The sequence below is a fragment of the Lissotriton helveticus genome, chromosome 6, assembly GCF_964261635.1.
Source record: "Lissotriton helveticus chromosome 6, aLisHel1.1, whole genome shotgun sequence".
Lineage (NCBI taxonomy): Eukaryota > Metazoa > Chordata > Amphibia > Caudata > Salamandridae > Lissotriton > Lissotriton helveticus.
The window spans coordinates 2126731266-2126747727 of NC_136067.1; the positions used below are offsets into that span (position 1 = coordinate 2126731266).

The 16462-nt window shown below is 49.8% G+C and overlaps 1 protein-coding gene across 1 annotated transcript in view; it reads left to right on the forward strand.

The window, feature by feature from the left end:
* LOC144764104 (uncharacterized) overlaps nucleotides 1-16462 on the forward strand; it is a 63362-nt gene that overhangs the window by 43437 nt on the left and 3463 nt on the right. The gene's annotated exons all lie outside the window — the stretch shown is intronic.

The following is a 16462-nucleotide window of genomic DNA, read 5'->3' on the forward strand; positions in this document are numbered from 1 at the left end:
GGAAACAACGACAAGGGAAGAGGTCGGGGTAACAACAATAATCGAACCTCTTCCACCACAAAACATTGACTTTCTTCTGCTCCCCCAACAGCATTCCACTCCTGTAGGGGGCATATTAACACAGTTCCTACCTGTCTAGAATTCCATCACAACAGACAAGTGGGTAAAACACATTTTCCAGTATGGCTACTGCCTGGAACTTACAGCAACCCCTCCACACATACCACCACGGCAGCGTCCAATGTCTGCAGAACACCTTACTCTGCTCAAACAAGAAGTCCTGTCACTTCTTCAAAAGGACGCTATAGAAATAGTTCCTTTACAACACCAAGGAACAGGGGTTTACTCGCTGTATTTTCTAATACCCAAGAAGGACGGGACACTAAGACCAATTCTCGACCTCTGGCCCCTCAATCATTATATACAATCAGATCATTTTCATATGATCACTTTACAACAAGTGCCCCCACTGCTGCAACAAGGAGATTTCCTTACAACACTAGATCTAAAGGACGCCTACTTCCACATTCCTATACATCCTGCCCACAGGAAGTATCTAAGGTTTGTACTGGAAGGACAACACTATCAATTCAAAGTCCTTTCATTCGGAGCTACAACAGCACCAAGAGTATTCACAAAGTGCCTAGCAGTAGTAGCAGCACATCTCAGGAGACAACAAATACATGTCTTCCCTTATCTAGACGATTGGCTCATAAAAGCCAAGTCATTCAATCAGTGTGTCCAACACACACATCAGACAATTCAAGCATTGCACGACTTAGGGTTCGCAATCAACTACACCAAGTCGCACCTGCAAACCTCTCATATACATCAGTATCTAGGGGCTACAATAAACACGTCTACAGCTCTAGCATATCTCAGTCCAGCAAGGATACAGAGCATTCAAGCCTTAGTCACAGTCTTCCAACATCAACAATCTCTGCAAGCCAGAGTGTTCATGAGACTAATAGGCATGATGGCATCTTGCATCTTCATAGTACCATATGCAAGACTGCAGATGTGTCAGTTACAGGAATGTCTAGCACGACAGTGGAACCAGGCTCAAGGGCAACTAACAGACCTGGTGTTGGTAGACAGCCGCACACATCGCTCTCTGCAGTGGTGGAACACCAAAAACTTGACAAAGGGGCAGCCGTTCCTCGAACCTGTTCCACAAATAGTACTCACAGCAGACGCATCTCTCACAGGATGGGGAGCCCATCTACTACATCATACGACTCAAGGGCAATGGACCATTCAACAAAGGCTGTTCCATATCAACCATCTAGAGCTGCTAGCAATATTCTTAGCACTCAAAACATTCCAAGTACAAGTACAAAACAAAGCTGTCTTAATCCGGACGGACAACACAACAGCTATGTATTATATACACAAACAGGGGGGGACACACTCTCTTTCACAAGTGGGGGCATCCAGACATAGATCTGTTCGCCACACACGAAAACACAAAATGCCCAATCTGCGCCGCCAGCTGTCCACACCCGCTGTCCAAGGGCAATGCGATATGGATGAACTGGTCAGGCAGATTTGCCTACGCTTTTCCGCCACTACCACTAATACCACTAATAGTACGCAAGCTCAGGCAACAGTCTCTCAAATTAATCCTAGTAGCTCCCACATGGGCACACCAACCATGGTTCACCACACTGTTAGAACTGTCTCTAGTTCCACACCAAAAGCTACGTCTCACACCATCTCTGCTAACGCAGAACCATGGAGACATCAGACATCCAGACCCAAATCAACTGAATCTGGCGATCTGGCTCCTGAAGTCTTAGAGTTTGGTTATCTTAACCTACCACCAGCCTGTATGAACATCATTAAAGAGGTCAGGAGACCTACTACCAGAGCTTGTTATGCTGCTAAATGGAAGAGATTCGCCATTTATTGCAACAATAACCAGATTGATCCTCTGGATGCCTCCGTCCAAAATATTATTTGCTACCTTCTACATTTACAAAGATGTAACTTGCCATATTCATCTATACGCCTACATCTTGCAGCAATTGCAGGATATTTACAAAACAGACATCTGTCTCTTTTTAGAGTGCCTGCTATTAAAGCTTTTATGGGAGGATTAAAGAGAATCATTCCCCCCAGGTTGCCACCTTCTCCAGTGTGGAACCTAAACGTTGTCCTTACAAGGCTCATGGGACCACCTTTTGAACCTCTACACAAATGTGAACTGCAATTCATCACATGGAAGACAGCTTTCCTCATTGCTATTGCCTTTCTTAGGAGAGTAAGTGAGTTACAGGCTTTTACTATACAAGAACCATTCTTACAACTACATCGTAACAAAGTGGTTCAAAGAACTAATCCTAAATACCTTCCAAAAGTTGTTACTCCTTTTCATTTAAACCGATCTGTAGAGTTACCTGTGTTTTTCTAAAGTTCTGACTCTGTAGCAGAAAGAGCTCTACACACACTAGATGTTAAAAGAGCTCTTCTCTACTATATAGATAGGACTAAATCTTTTCGTAAGACAAAACAATTGTTTGTATCTTTCTCTCCACCACATAAAGGCAACCCCATCTCTAAAGCTGGAATTGCAAGGTGGATTATAAAATGTATACAAATATGCTATCAAAAAGCAAAACGTACATTAACAGTTCCTCCTAGAGCGCACTCTACACGCAAACTAGGAGCCTCTATGGCTTTCGTAGGGAACATTCCCCTAAAAAACATGTGCAAAGCAGCAACATGGTCTACAACACACACCTTCACTAAACACTACTGTGTTGATGTGCAAGCCAAGCAGCAAGCTGCAGTAGGCCAAGCTGTTCTAAAAACTCTCTTTCAAATGACTGCAACAGATACAGGTGACCACCGCTAGGGGAGACACTGCTGCACAATCAATGCAAAGTGTAGTATCTGTAGCTCATATGCCTCGAACGGAAAATGCTACTTACCAGTATGCATCTGTTCTTGGCATGTAGTGCTGCAGATTACTACACGCCCTCCCGCCTCCCTGGGACCTGTATCTGTTCCAGTTTTATCTTATTTAGATGCACACGCATGGACATCCTTTTCTTTACTTCTGCTAACTCCATCATTTCCCATCATGGCGAAAAACAATCTAAGGATGGAGCCGATGCCCATGCGCACTTTCGTCCAAGGGAGTAGTCACCTATTTCGTGACTACAAAAGACTTCTTCCAAGACGACAACAACATGCAATCCTCCGAGCCCAACATCAGGTGGCGATCTAATGCAAAGTGTAGTAAGCTGCAGCTCTGCATGCCAAGAACAGATGCAGTAAGTAGTATTTTCCTTCTCCTGCCAAAGCAGCCACGCCAGTAAACGGCCCGGTCTATCTGCCACAGCATGTGTACGAGCCGTATGCGCTGTGTAGTTAAGGCACCGGAGACGCTCAAGTAGGTCCGCATGTTGCGCCCTAAGTCTCCCCAGTCCGTCAGCGTGTACGCCTTCCTTCTCTCCCTCGTGTTCATACTGTAGCAGTTGGGACTCTAACTTGGCTAGGGAGGTGGATAATTGTTTCCGTATATTCCACGTGGCCCCCAGGCAATGGCCCCGGATCACGACCTTCAGCGCATCCCATTCTATCAACGGGCTGCCCTCTGTATCCTCATTTTGGTCAAAATATGCCAGTATGGCTGTTCCTAGAGACGAGCAGAACTCGGGGTCTTCCAGTGCCGTAGGCTGTAAGCGCCATGTGGGCACCGGGGGACGGCCTGCGTCCCAACTAAACTGAATCTGCAGGGGGCTATGGTCGGAATGCGTCCTACCCAGATATTCCTCCACTTGTATGAGGGGGAGCAGCGACTGGGAGCCAACCACCCTGTCAAGCCGTATGTGTCGATCGTGCACCACCAAATAGTATGAGTAAACACGGTCAGTGGGGTGATGTGTGCGCCATATATTTATCAGCACCCAATGTGCGAGCCAATCTGTTAATGCTTGGGCATTGGACACTGATGCAGTCTGGTTAAGTGGAGGGAAGGATCTGTCTACGTGCACGTCTAACACAGAGTTAAAGTCCCCGCCTAGTAACCAAGGGAGTCCCGTATGTGGAGTCAACGTGAGTGAGAGCTGCGCCAGAAAGGAAGCCTGGTCTACATTCGGGGCATAGATCGAGCCAAGTAGTACAGCCTGACCATTTAGTGTCCCATGTACTAATGTGGATCTGCCATTGGGGTCTAAGTCTGCCTTCGTGCACCGAAACGGTATGCCAGCCCTCACCCAAATGAGTGTGCCCCTCGCGTGTGCTGAATATGTGGTGCCGTAAACTTGACCTCTCCACCGACGGCGTAGCCGGTCCAGTTCCGTCTGTGTCATGTGGGTCTCCTGCAGGAGAGCTATTCCAATGCGGTGTTGTTGCATGTATGCGAAGACGGAGTAGAGCCTCGCAGGTGTGTGCATGCCTCGGATGTTCCACGTCAGTACGTTAATGCGCATCATTATGTGGGTTAGGGGCCAGGGAATGTGTTTGCAGGGGGTCCTGGCAGTGCATGTGGATCACATGGTTTCCCTGTGTCATGCCGGTCTGGTGCAAGAGGAATCAAAACTGAACTGTGAACAACATAACCGTATGGGCGAACCCAGGCAGGGGTCCGTCCAAACTTTTATAAGAGAACATCAAAATATATTAGGTCAATGTGTTGCCTACGGAGTGTGTGCCTGGATGGTAGTTGCTGCAACTATCCCCCCCTATAGCACCGTAAGAGGCGTGTCCCTAGCAGATCCTGCGTGGTGCGGTCTGGAGGGAGCGGGTTTTCATGTATACAGGCGTCACGACCAGGCAGTTCAGTGTGTGGGCGTGCAGATCTGTGTCTGGGACAGAGGTGTCATGATCTCACACCCAATGTGTAAAGAGCCTGCATTACGCTTCAGTCTGGCACCACCCCAGTTCTCAGCCTTGCCGGGGGCTTTGCTAAAGACATGTACATGTTGCTACTTGCGCGTATCACCCTTGTCTGGACACCGATCATTTTCAGCCTGCTTCATCCTATGATCTCATCCGCTGTCTGAGGGGTGACCACCGGGAGGTAAGTGTCCTCTGACATGTCAATTGACGGTGAGGATGGCCCACTGACCATTATCCTGTCCAGTTCATGAGAGGATGACACCCCTTTTTTTGGTAGAGTGCTCAGGGTCAAGACTGCAGCCACCGCATTCTGCCGCTCCACTCTCATGTTGTCTGGACTCGGAGCCGCTGTGGTTGACTTTGTTTTCCGTTGTTGTCGACGCCTCCTACGTCTTCTGCTTTGCCGGTATCCTGACTCCTCCCCCTCTGTGTCCGATGGTCTGGCGCCTGACCACTGTCCTGTTTCCTCAAGCCAGTCACATGCTTCCGCCGGTGTCTCGAAAAAACGAGCCCCGTCCTTCGTGACCACCCTCAGTCTGGTGGGGTAAAGCAAGGAATACGGAATTTCCAGCTCCCTTAAGTTGGCGCTTCACGGCCATATAGTTGCTTCTGCGCTTCTGTGTTAGAGCCGTATAATCCGGGAAGAACATGACTTGCGCTCCATCGACCTGTATCGTTCCTAACTTCCTTGTTTCACGTAGAATCACGTCCCTATCCCTGTAGTTGAGGAGGTTGAACAGGAAGGGTCGTGGACGTGCTCCTGGCTTGGGCCTGTGCGTCGGTACACAGTGCGCTCTTTCCACTACGAATTGTTCCGATAGGGTACCCTGAGGTAGGATGTTCCGGAGCCAAGTTTCCGTGTGGTGTTCTAGATTCTTCCCTTCTTTTCCCTCCGGCAGGCCCACCACTCGAATGTTGCTGCGCTGAGAGCGCCCCTCTGTATCCTCCGCCCTGTCTTCAAGGGCGTGTATACGGTTGATCATATCCTGCAGCACCGCAGCATGACTATTCGTGATCAGTTGGAGTTCTTGGTTTGCCTGGCCTTGCGTTGCTAACTTGTCTGCCAATTTTCTGTGGTCCGCATGTAGGAGTGTGAAATCTGACATGACTTTGTCAATCCGTCTCTCCAATAAGGTTCTAGTTTGGTCTAGGGTGGCATTAATCTTCTCCACAGCCGCAAGCATCAGGTCCATTTTAGTCTCAAGTGCGGCAGATCACCAGTATGCATCTGTTCTTGGCATGTAGTGCTGCAGATTACTACACGCCCTCCCGCCTCCCTAGGACCTGTATCTGTTCCAGTTTTATCTTATTTAGATGCACACGCATGGACATCCTTTTCTTTACTTCTGCTAACTCCATCATTTCCCATCATGGCGAAAAACAATCTAAGGATGGAGCCGATGCCCATGCGCACTTTCGTCCAAGGGAGTAGTCACCTATTTCGTGACTACAAAAGACTTCTTCCAAGACGACAACAACATGCAATCCTCCGAGCCCAACACCAGGTGGCGATCTAATGCAAAGTGTAGTAAGCTGCAGCTCTGCATGCCAAGAACAGATGCAGTAAGTAGTATTTTCCTTCTCCTGCCAAAGCAGCCACGCCAGTAAACGGCCCGGTCTATCTGCCACAGCATGTGTACGAGCCGTATGCGCTGTGTAGTTAAGGCACCGAAGACGCTCAAGTAGGTCCGCATGTTGCGCCCTAAGTCTCCCCAGTCTGTCAGCGTGTACGCCTTCCTTCTCTCCCTTGTGTTCATACTGTAGCAGTTGGGACTCTAACTTGGCTAGGGAGGTGGATAATTGTTTCCGTATATTCCACGTGGCCCCCAGGCAATGGCCCCGGATCACGACCTTCAGCGCATCCCATTCTATCAACGGGCTGCCCTCTGTATCCTCATTTTGGTCAAAATATGCCAGTATGGCTGTTCCTAGAGACGAGCAGAACTCGGGGTCTTCCAGTGCCGTAGGCTGTAAGCGCCATGTGGGCACCGGGGGACGGCCTGCGTCCCAACTAAACTGAATCTGCAGGGGGCTATGGTCGGAATGCGTCCTACCCAGATATTCCTCCACTTGTATGAGGGGGAGCAGCGACTGGGAGCCAACCACCCTGTCAAGCCGTATGTGTCGATCGTGCACCACCAAATAGTATGAGTAAACACGGTCAGTGGGGTGATGTGTGCGCCATATATTTATCAGCACCCAATGTGCGAGCCAATCTGTTAATGCTTGGGCATTGGACACTGATGCAGTCTGGTTAAGTGGAGGGAAGGATCTGTCTACGTGCACGTCTAACACAGAGTTAAAGTCCCCGCCTAGTAACCAAGGGAGTCCCGTATGTGGAGTCAACGTGAGTGAGAGCTGCGCCAGAAAGGAAGCCTGGTCTACATTCGGGGCATAGATCGAGCCAAGTAGTACAGCCTGACCATTTAGTGTCCCATGTACTAATGTGGATCTGCCATTGGGGTCTAAGTCTGCCTTCGTGCACTGAAACGGTATGCCAGCCCTCACCCAAATGAGTGTGCCCCTCGCATGTGCTGAATATGTGGTGCCGTAAACTTGACCTCTCCACCGACGGCGTAGCCGGTCCAGTTCCGTCTGTGTCATGTGGGTCTCCTGCAGGAGAGCTATTCCAATGCGGTGTTGTTGCATGTATGCGAAGACGGAGTAGAGCCTCGCAGGTGTGTGCATGCCTCGGATGTTCCACGTCAGTACGTTAATGCGCGTCATTATGTGGGTTAGGGGCCAGGGAATGTGTTTGCAGGGGGTCCTGGCAGTGCATGTGGATCACATGGTTTCCCTGTGTCATGCCGGTCTGGTGCAAGAGGAATCAAAACTGAACTGTGAACAACATAACCGTATGGGCGAACCCAGGCAGGGGTCTGTCCAAACTTTTATAAGAGAACATCAAAATATATTAGGTCAATGTGTTGCCTACGGAGTGTGTGCCTGGATGGTAGTTGCTGCAACTATCCCCCCCTATAGCACCGTATGAGGCGTGTCCCTAGCAGATCCTGCATGGTGCGGTCTGGAGGGAGCGGGTTTTCATGTATACAGGCGTCACGACCAGGCAGTTCAGTGTGTGGGCGTGCAGATCTGTGTCTGGGACAGAGGTGTCATGATCTCACAACCAATGTGTAAAGAGCCTGCATTACGCTTCAGTCTGGCACCACCCCAGTTCTCAGCCTTGCCGGGGGCTTTGCTAAAGACATGTACATGTTGCTACTTGCGCGTATCACCCTTGTCTGGACACCGATCATTTTCAGCCTGCTTCATCCTATGATCTCATCCGCTGTCTGAGGGGTGACCACCGGGAGGTAAGTGTCCTCTGACATGTCAATTGACGGTGAGGATGGCCCACTGACCATTATCCTGTCCAGTTCATGAGAGGATGACACCCCTTTTTTTGGTAGAGTGCTCAGGGTCAAGACTGCAGCCACCGCATTCTGCCGCTCCACTCTCATGTTGTCTGGACTCGGAGCCGCTGTGGTTGACTTTGTTTTCCGTTGTTGTCGACGCCTCCTACGTCTTCTGCTTTGCCGGTATCCTGACTCCTCCCCCTCTGTGTCCGATGGTCTGGCGCCTGACCACTGTCCTGTTTCCTCAAGCCAGTCACATGCTTCCGCCGGTGTCTCGAAAAAACGAGCCCCGTCCTTCGTGACCACCCTCAGTCTGGTGGGGTAAAGCAAGGAATACGGAATTTCCAGCTCCCTTAAGTTGGCGCTTCACGGCCATATAGTTGCTTCTGCGCTTTTGTGTTAGAGCCGTATAATCCGGGAAGAACATGACTTGCGCTCCATCGACCTGTATCGTTCCTAACTTCCTTGTTTCACGTAGAATCACGTCCCTATCCCTGTAGTTGAGGAGGTTGAACAGGAAGGGTCGTGGACGTGCTCCTGGCTTGGGCCTGTGCGTCGGTACACAGTGCGCTCTTTGCACTACGAATTGTTCCGATAGGGTACCCTGAGGTAGGATGTTCCGGAGCCAAGTTTCCGTGTGGTGTTCTAGATTCTTCCCTTCTTTTCCCTCCGGCAGGCCCACCACTCGAATGTTGCTGCGCTGAGAGCGCCCCTCTGTATCCTCCGCCCTGTCTTCAAGGGCGTGTATACGGTTGATCATATCCTGCAGCACCGCAGCATGACTATTCGTGATCAGTTGGAGTTCTTGGTTTGCCTGGCCTTGCGTTGCTAACTTGTCTGCCAATTTTCTGTGGTCCGCATGTAGGAGTGTGAAATCTGACACGACTTTGTCAATCCGTCTCTCCAATAAGGTTCTAGTTTGGTCTAGGGTGGCATTAATCTTCTCCACAGCCGCAAGCATCAGGTCCATTTTAGTCTCAAGTGCGGCAGATCTAGAGTCCAACACCTCACCATTGCTCCTTTGCACGGGGTCCTGACTGTTCGCCCACGCTTGTTTTTGCTGCTGTTTGTCCCGTAGGCAGCCCATTGCTAGCTGTTGTGCTGTGAGCATTTGTTATACTTGGCTATGATATGACGCACCCTAATGGTCTCCCACAACGTGTTGTCCACCGCGGTCGCCTCTCCGGTCACTTCGTGGGTCCAGGGCAATGAGGATTTACTTTGTTGTGTCACCACAGCTCCCGAATCTTCCTATAAGTGAGGCAGCCGTATTCACTGGGTCACTTGAGTATCCGCAATCAAAGATCTAACGGGCTCCTCCCAGTCCACGTGTCCGCTCCGTGATGCTGCCGACTCCAACTCACACCGTACCATGTGTGCGCTCCGACTGCATCGCAGGATAAGGCACCTCCCCACCCCTCTGAGTTGCCAGCGTTTCCTACGGGTCCCTGCGCCGGGGGTGGGGAAAGAAGGAGGAAGGCCTCTTATAGCTTCAGCGCCTTCAGGCGGATGCACCACAGTAGCTCCGCCTTGCCCCGGCAGCTAGTCCAGCTATTCCCATTGAGGGGTGATCGGTTGTACCCCCCCCCCAGTTGCTTAACCGCGGCAGCTCCCGCTTGCACCTCCTGTCTGCTCAGCCCTCTTCAAGAGCGGTTGTGTTCGGGGTGCTCCCTAATGCCTCTCAGGACCCCGTGACTGTGTGAGTTCCCACGTCGCGCTGCCCCTTGACTCGCTATTCCTCAGTGTCCCAACAGTCTTTACCTCCGCCCAGCAGGCGCACAAGTCGGTATTGTGCTGTGACTTTGTTCCCTGGCCGTGGTAGCTGTACTCCTGTATGCAGACGGTCCTCTTTCGCCCCTTCGCACCAACCTCCTTCTGGCCATGGTCCAGCAAGCCGGGGCGACCCGGGGACGACGGCTACAGGACCTGCTGCCGGCGGGGTTACTCTCTGGTGGCCGCCTCTACCACCACGTGTACCAGATCACTGCCCGGGTTGTCCTCATGTAGGCTGCCCTTCTTATCCAAGGGCGCACATCGACGGTGGCTGACTGTCCCCCACCGCTCTAGTTGTGCACAGGGCCAAAGGCGCGCTCCGACTGCCCGCGCCGCTCCTCAGAGGCGGGGGGAGGGGAGGAAGGATGTCCACCCTACTGCAGCCTTATAACTTCCAAGGGTACCAAGTTCTTCTCCCTCCCCCGGGGGTGGCAGCGCCGCTCCTCCATACCTCAGGACAGCTTATGTGGGGAGGCCGCCGCTGTGCTAGTAACCGGCCCGAACTCCGGCAGACTCAATTTTGTGTATCTGACACGCTTGCTTCCCGTCCTTGGGGCTCCGGCAGTCCTGCTCCAAAGACATCTACGGCGCCCGTGTGTCAGCGCCGCTCCTCCTTTAACCCCACAGCGCCCAGTTTGTGCCTCACGAGAAGGGGGCGCAGTCAAGGCGAGGCAACTCCGACCTGAGCCGTGACCCAGCACGGGCCGCCGCCGAGCGCGTCCGGCTCCCTCTCGTCCCGATCTCCATCGCACAGGGCACCGCAGCGCCAGAGACGGCAATTCTCGGCTCACCAGATCCGCACAACACCCACAGTTAAGTCGCCCTGTTTGGTGTGTACAGAGCACGCTTTGGGAGTATTTTAGCGGATAACTGGGGGATAATGAGACAGAGTATTACAGTCTCGCGTTCGCCATATTGGCCCGTAAAGCATGCCTCTTATGTCGCCGATCTCATCCTGAGCCAAAAATCCAACATAATAATCCTGACCGAATCATGGTTCAACGAATCCTCATCTCCTTGCCTAGACCTATTAGTCCCTTCAAAAAAAAAAAGGGGGAGGCATTGCTTGCATCTACCGCTCTAACCTTCTCGTAACTGAACTTCATGCAGATCCCACAGACTCCACATCTTCAACCACCCCCAGGTATGAATGACACCTTCACTGACCACATCATGGAAATCATTACAGCCAAGGTTTCCCCCATTTCTAAAGACATTTTACTTGGTGACTTCAAACTGCACTGCAGCGACCTCAAGGACCCTCAGGTCAACGCCATTAAAGACTTCCTGGCCGACCAAGCACTTACCAAAGCCTGCTCTCTCTCATCACACACGAAAGGCGCCACTCTAGATTGGATCATTGCTAAGGAATCAGCGGTCAAGTTTATCTCTATAGACCAGGGGTACTCATAGTACGGCCCGTGGGCCAGTGGCGGCCCGCCTGGCCTTCACTGGCGGCCCGCGGACCTCTTTGCCATACGAGTCATATGTACCTGTAAAGTAAACAGAGAAGATGGTCGAACGCAGGAGCATACGTAGTGAATATGTATTCAATACGTATTCACAAAGTTTGCTCCTGCGACCATCTTCTCTGTTTATGCTTGCCTCTGATTGGCCTGAGCTTCAGAGACGTCACACACGGCGCACGGCGCGAAGCACAGACCCTTTAAAAGTCAGCTGTAACTAGCGCTGTTACAGCTGACTTTTAAAGGACCTTTTAAGAAGCCTGTGTCGGTGGTGACGAAGTCGACGTCCTCGCAGCCCGCAGCCCGCAGCCCCGGAGAATCTGGGAAATCTTCAGCTTCACTTCACTTTAGTTGCAGCGGGCAGTACTATGGGTTATAACTGAGTTGTAAATGTATTTGCTGAAACATCCCATTTCCGGCTTGGAGGGAAGGAATGCCCGCTTCTGATGTCTAAAGGTCATACTGTCGAGGGCACTGAAATACAACCATGTGGCGGATGTATCCTGGAGGGTTATATCTGTAAGTAAAAAGCAAGCCCTCCTTTGCCGGATGGCTGCGCCTCACCTCGCTGGCCTCCTGACCCCTCACTAAGCCTGTTAAAGTTGTTCTCCGAGCACAGGAGATAACCTGCACTGTGTTAATGCAAAGCCTTGTGGTGAGAGGCACCCGCCGTGTGCCGCCGTCCACGAGCGGCCACAAATTGTATGTGCAGTTAGTTCCAGAAGTCCCGGGCGTTTGTAATGTAAAATATTTAATGTCGGCGGGAGACGAATGGCTGCATTTTCACGCCATCCCTAGGTGAATTAAAACTCAATTTCTGCACACTTTTGCTTTCCTCGGAGGGGGGGGAGGTTTGTTGACGACCCCTTTGCGTTTTCATTTCTATTTCTTTCTAGTCGCAACATGAAACGAGCGCAGCAGATATGGAGCTGTTTTAAACTCTATTACACACAGTGCTTTATGAATCCTGTCCCCAGCCGCTGCTAAACCCATCCCAGCCTGCCAGAGCACGACACACACGCAGTGTTTGCATGCGATAGAGATCTATAGAAACAATTGTCCTGGCAAGAACAGGAGACACAAAATGAGGGAAAAGAAAGGATGCAAAGAGAATAGAGAAGAAGCAAGGGTGAAGAGAAAACAGCTCGAGGTGGAAGGGGGAAACATAGTAAAAATGAGGGAACCCCAAAGGTAATTGGGGAATAAGAGAGAACGGGAGGGAACATGAGAGAGAAGAAAGGAATAAGGGAGAGAAGAAGGGATTAGGAGAGCAAGGGAGGGCATGTGAAAGAGGTGATTAGTTGAGAGAAAAGGGAACAGGAGAGAATAAGAGAGGTGGATAAAGATGAAGAAGAGGGAAGAAGAGAGAACAGTGGAAAGGCAGTAAAGAGACATCCCTCAGTTTCTTGCCAGCTAGTTTTGCCCTAAATATAAATGTCAAGCCACACATACCTTCGTTATCCTCAATGTGCACTGGCTCTGCTGTTTGAGGGGCATATGTTTGTTTGTGTTTCTATGCCCGCCAATTGCCAAATGATTTGCCGACTGATATGTCCTCAAATGGCAGACAGCATTAGGAATAGGAGCATATTATGTTGTTTAATGTCTGCAGTGAGGAAAATTCTAATGCGCCTGCCATATGCAGCTGAATATTAGATTAACTTCTACTCTTTTCCATGTTGAAATGTTGAAATCATCATTGAGGACAGATATGGCGTTTTTAGCGGTTAATACTCCTTTCCTTATTCCTTACACGAAAAGGACATTGACGCATTACCTTTGTTTCCCTGCAAATGCATTTTGAAAACCCTGCTACATTGCAAAACAATTGCTTTAGCTCTGCTGATGTAGAAGACGGTTATCTGAAAAGGTTTGTATTTCTGTGACTGATGTTCTGTCCCTGAAAAACAGCAAGTTTTTACCAAAATGCAAGAAGTGACTGCAAATGTTGCAGAGTGAAAATGTCTGTTGTCATGAGCCATCCAGAACTGTCTGTTTGTGGCATGATCTTTTCTAGAACAACAAACTGCATTCTTACACCCGTGTTTGCCAGAGGACTTGTTTGTTAGCATTAATGTGCGCAAGCATACGTGATGTATGGTGAGTATGGTTTACTTGGAAGTCGTGCGTGTTGTGTCTTGTACTCTCAAGTTCAGGGCTTTAAGGAGGATGAAAAAAACCAAAAGGGCCTCTAAAAGGGGCGTGTCCTATGTCTTTCCATCTCTGTCTCTGCAGCATAACGGAATGCAAAATTGCCTGCTTTAATGCTTCTTCTCGTCCACCGCAGCGTCTTCTCGCCCCAAAGCCTCTTCTCTGCCTGAGTCTTCGCCACTTGGATTTGGCTAGCAGCAGCTCTATCACCACATCTGCCTCCATCTCCACGACCATCTTGATTTCCATCACCCTGTTACTGCAAATTGCCATGCAATCCCACTTAAGATTGCTATTGTCTGCTAATAAAAACATGTTATAAACATGTGCTCCATGTAGTTACAACTGCTTTGGAAATACAGCATTGTCTAGTAATGTTTTGAAACGGCAGCAATTTTTTCCCCCCTTCTAGCCCCGCCCCCACTGACCCCACCCCCACTGACCCCGCCCCCACCGGTGCGGCCCTCGGCCACAAACCACACTTTCAATTTGGCCCCCGAGAGAAAGTTTGTGAGTACCCATGCTATAGACCCATGTGACTGGTCTGATCACCACGCTATTACCTTCCTATTACCTGTCACCCACAAGACAAGAACACCACAAACTGTGATTCCAAAATGTTGGGTTAAAGACACAAAGAGCCTAGATCTTGTGTAACTGGCTGCACACTGCAAGATTGATCTCCCCCGCCCCAAATATCTCAACAACCTCACAGAACACTATTCCTCGTCTATCTGTAACATACTTGATGATCTTGCCCAGCTAATGCTAAAAGGACCCAAATCAAAGACAGAAACCCCTGGTTCAACGGATACCTCAACAATGAAAGCAGAACCCTCCGGCAGACAGAAAGAAACTGGAGACAGCACCCCTCAGCCTCCCACTTTAAAATTCTCCGTCAGACCAGAAATGCCTATAATAGGAACATCCTCAGTTAAAAAAAGAATTCTTCAGATGAGAACTGGAGAACGCCAAGAACAGACCCCACAAGCTCTTTGAAATGGTCAAACACCAATCTAATAGACTGGCTAAAACCTCCAAAGAAACCCCTAAATCTCTAAAAGCATGTGAGGAATTCTCCTCCTTCTTCTCTGACAAAATTACTGCCCTAGGAAACAAACTTAGATCTGTTACCTACTCCCCACCCCCTCCGGACCTGCCTCATCTCTCCACGCTGCCTCCCCAGACATCACCTAAATACCAAGCGCACTGGTCCAACTTCAAAGTATATGATGACCGTTCCATCGCGGAAATTATATCCTCCTTAAACCCAAACAACCACTTTAATGACCCACTCCCCTCCAACTGTTTGGCTGCTGCCTCCCAATCTATCATTCCTATTTGGACTGCCTCCCTCCTACAGGGGTCGATACCTGAGTCTCTAAAAGCCGGTCAAGGTCAAGTCATACACATCTTAAAAAAACTACGCTGAATCCTGCCTCTCCAGACAACGTTAGACCTATATCCAATATCCCACTCCTAGAGAAGGTTCTGGAGAAATGTGTACAACTTCAACTGAACCAACACATCACCAACTTCAACCTACTAGACGATTTCCAATCCGGATTCAGGCTTGGGCACAGCACTGAAACCACCATTCTCCATATCATGGATGATGCTCTCCAAGCACTTGACCAAGGCAAAACCTGTCTCCTAATCCTTTTAGATCTATCCTCGGCTTTCCATACTGTCAACAACAAGAAACTTCTCGAACGCCTCAAACTCAGGATGGAACTGGGTGGCTCCGTGCTCGATGGTTTAGATCCTTCCTCCAGGACCGCTCCTAAAGATTCTTAATTAATGGTAACCTATCTGCTCCCTCTCCGATTATGGTCAGAGTCCCCCAAGGATCAACCTTTTCCCCTAACCTCTTCAATCTCTACCTCGACCCGCTAGCAGAAGTACTACGCGCCACCAATATCTCCTACCACATGTATGCCAATGACACCCAGATCTACATCAAAATCTCTTCTCCGGTGGAGATCTTTTCCCTGAATGAGGCCTTAAGGTTGACTGTCCAATGGCTCACCTCCAACCAAATCAAACTAAATGCACAAAAAACGGAATTCCTGCTAATCTCCCCACCCAAAACCAACACTGACATTCGGGAATGGACTAAGTCGATCGCAGCCCTAATCTGCCCACCGACTATAGTGGACTCTGCCAAATCCCTCGGAATAACCCTGGACAGCAGCTTGGATATGCGTGACCACATCAACTTGAAGGCCAAAACCGCCAGGTTTCACCTGAGCTATCTAAGAAAACCAAAACCTTTCCTTGACACTCATGACCTAAAAATGGCAGTCTAGGCACTAGTTATCTCCAGAATTGAATATGGATGCTCTACCCTTTCTGGCCTACCCAAGACCTTCCTTGCCCCCCTAAAAGCCTGCCTCTACGGCGCCGCCGCCAGACTCTTAACAGGTTCTACAAAATTCGACCACATCTCACTGCATCTGAAAGCTCTGAACTAGCTTCCACTTGAAGCCAGAATCCAACTGAAACAGGCATGTATCACTCACAAGGCTCTATACACTAAATCCCCTGCATTTCTCGCCCAGAAACTCGTGGTGTCTGGAGTTGCCAGAAACTCCCGGTCTTCCAGAGACCTCTTTCTCGAGCCTTCCTGCTTTCAAAAGGAAAAAACCTATAATTGTGCGTCCTCTGGAGCCGCAACAAGAATCTGGAACTCACTCCCGCCCGCCCTTAGAAGAATTCCGTCTCTGGAACGTTTACAAAAGGAAGCCAAAGCCTTCCTAATGGGCAAATTCCTCTCCTAATTCTTGCATTGCACTCACCTTGTTTTTATTCTGTTACTACTACACCTTGGACTGACCGGATGCTATCCAACCTGCACCTCCTGGCACT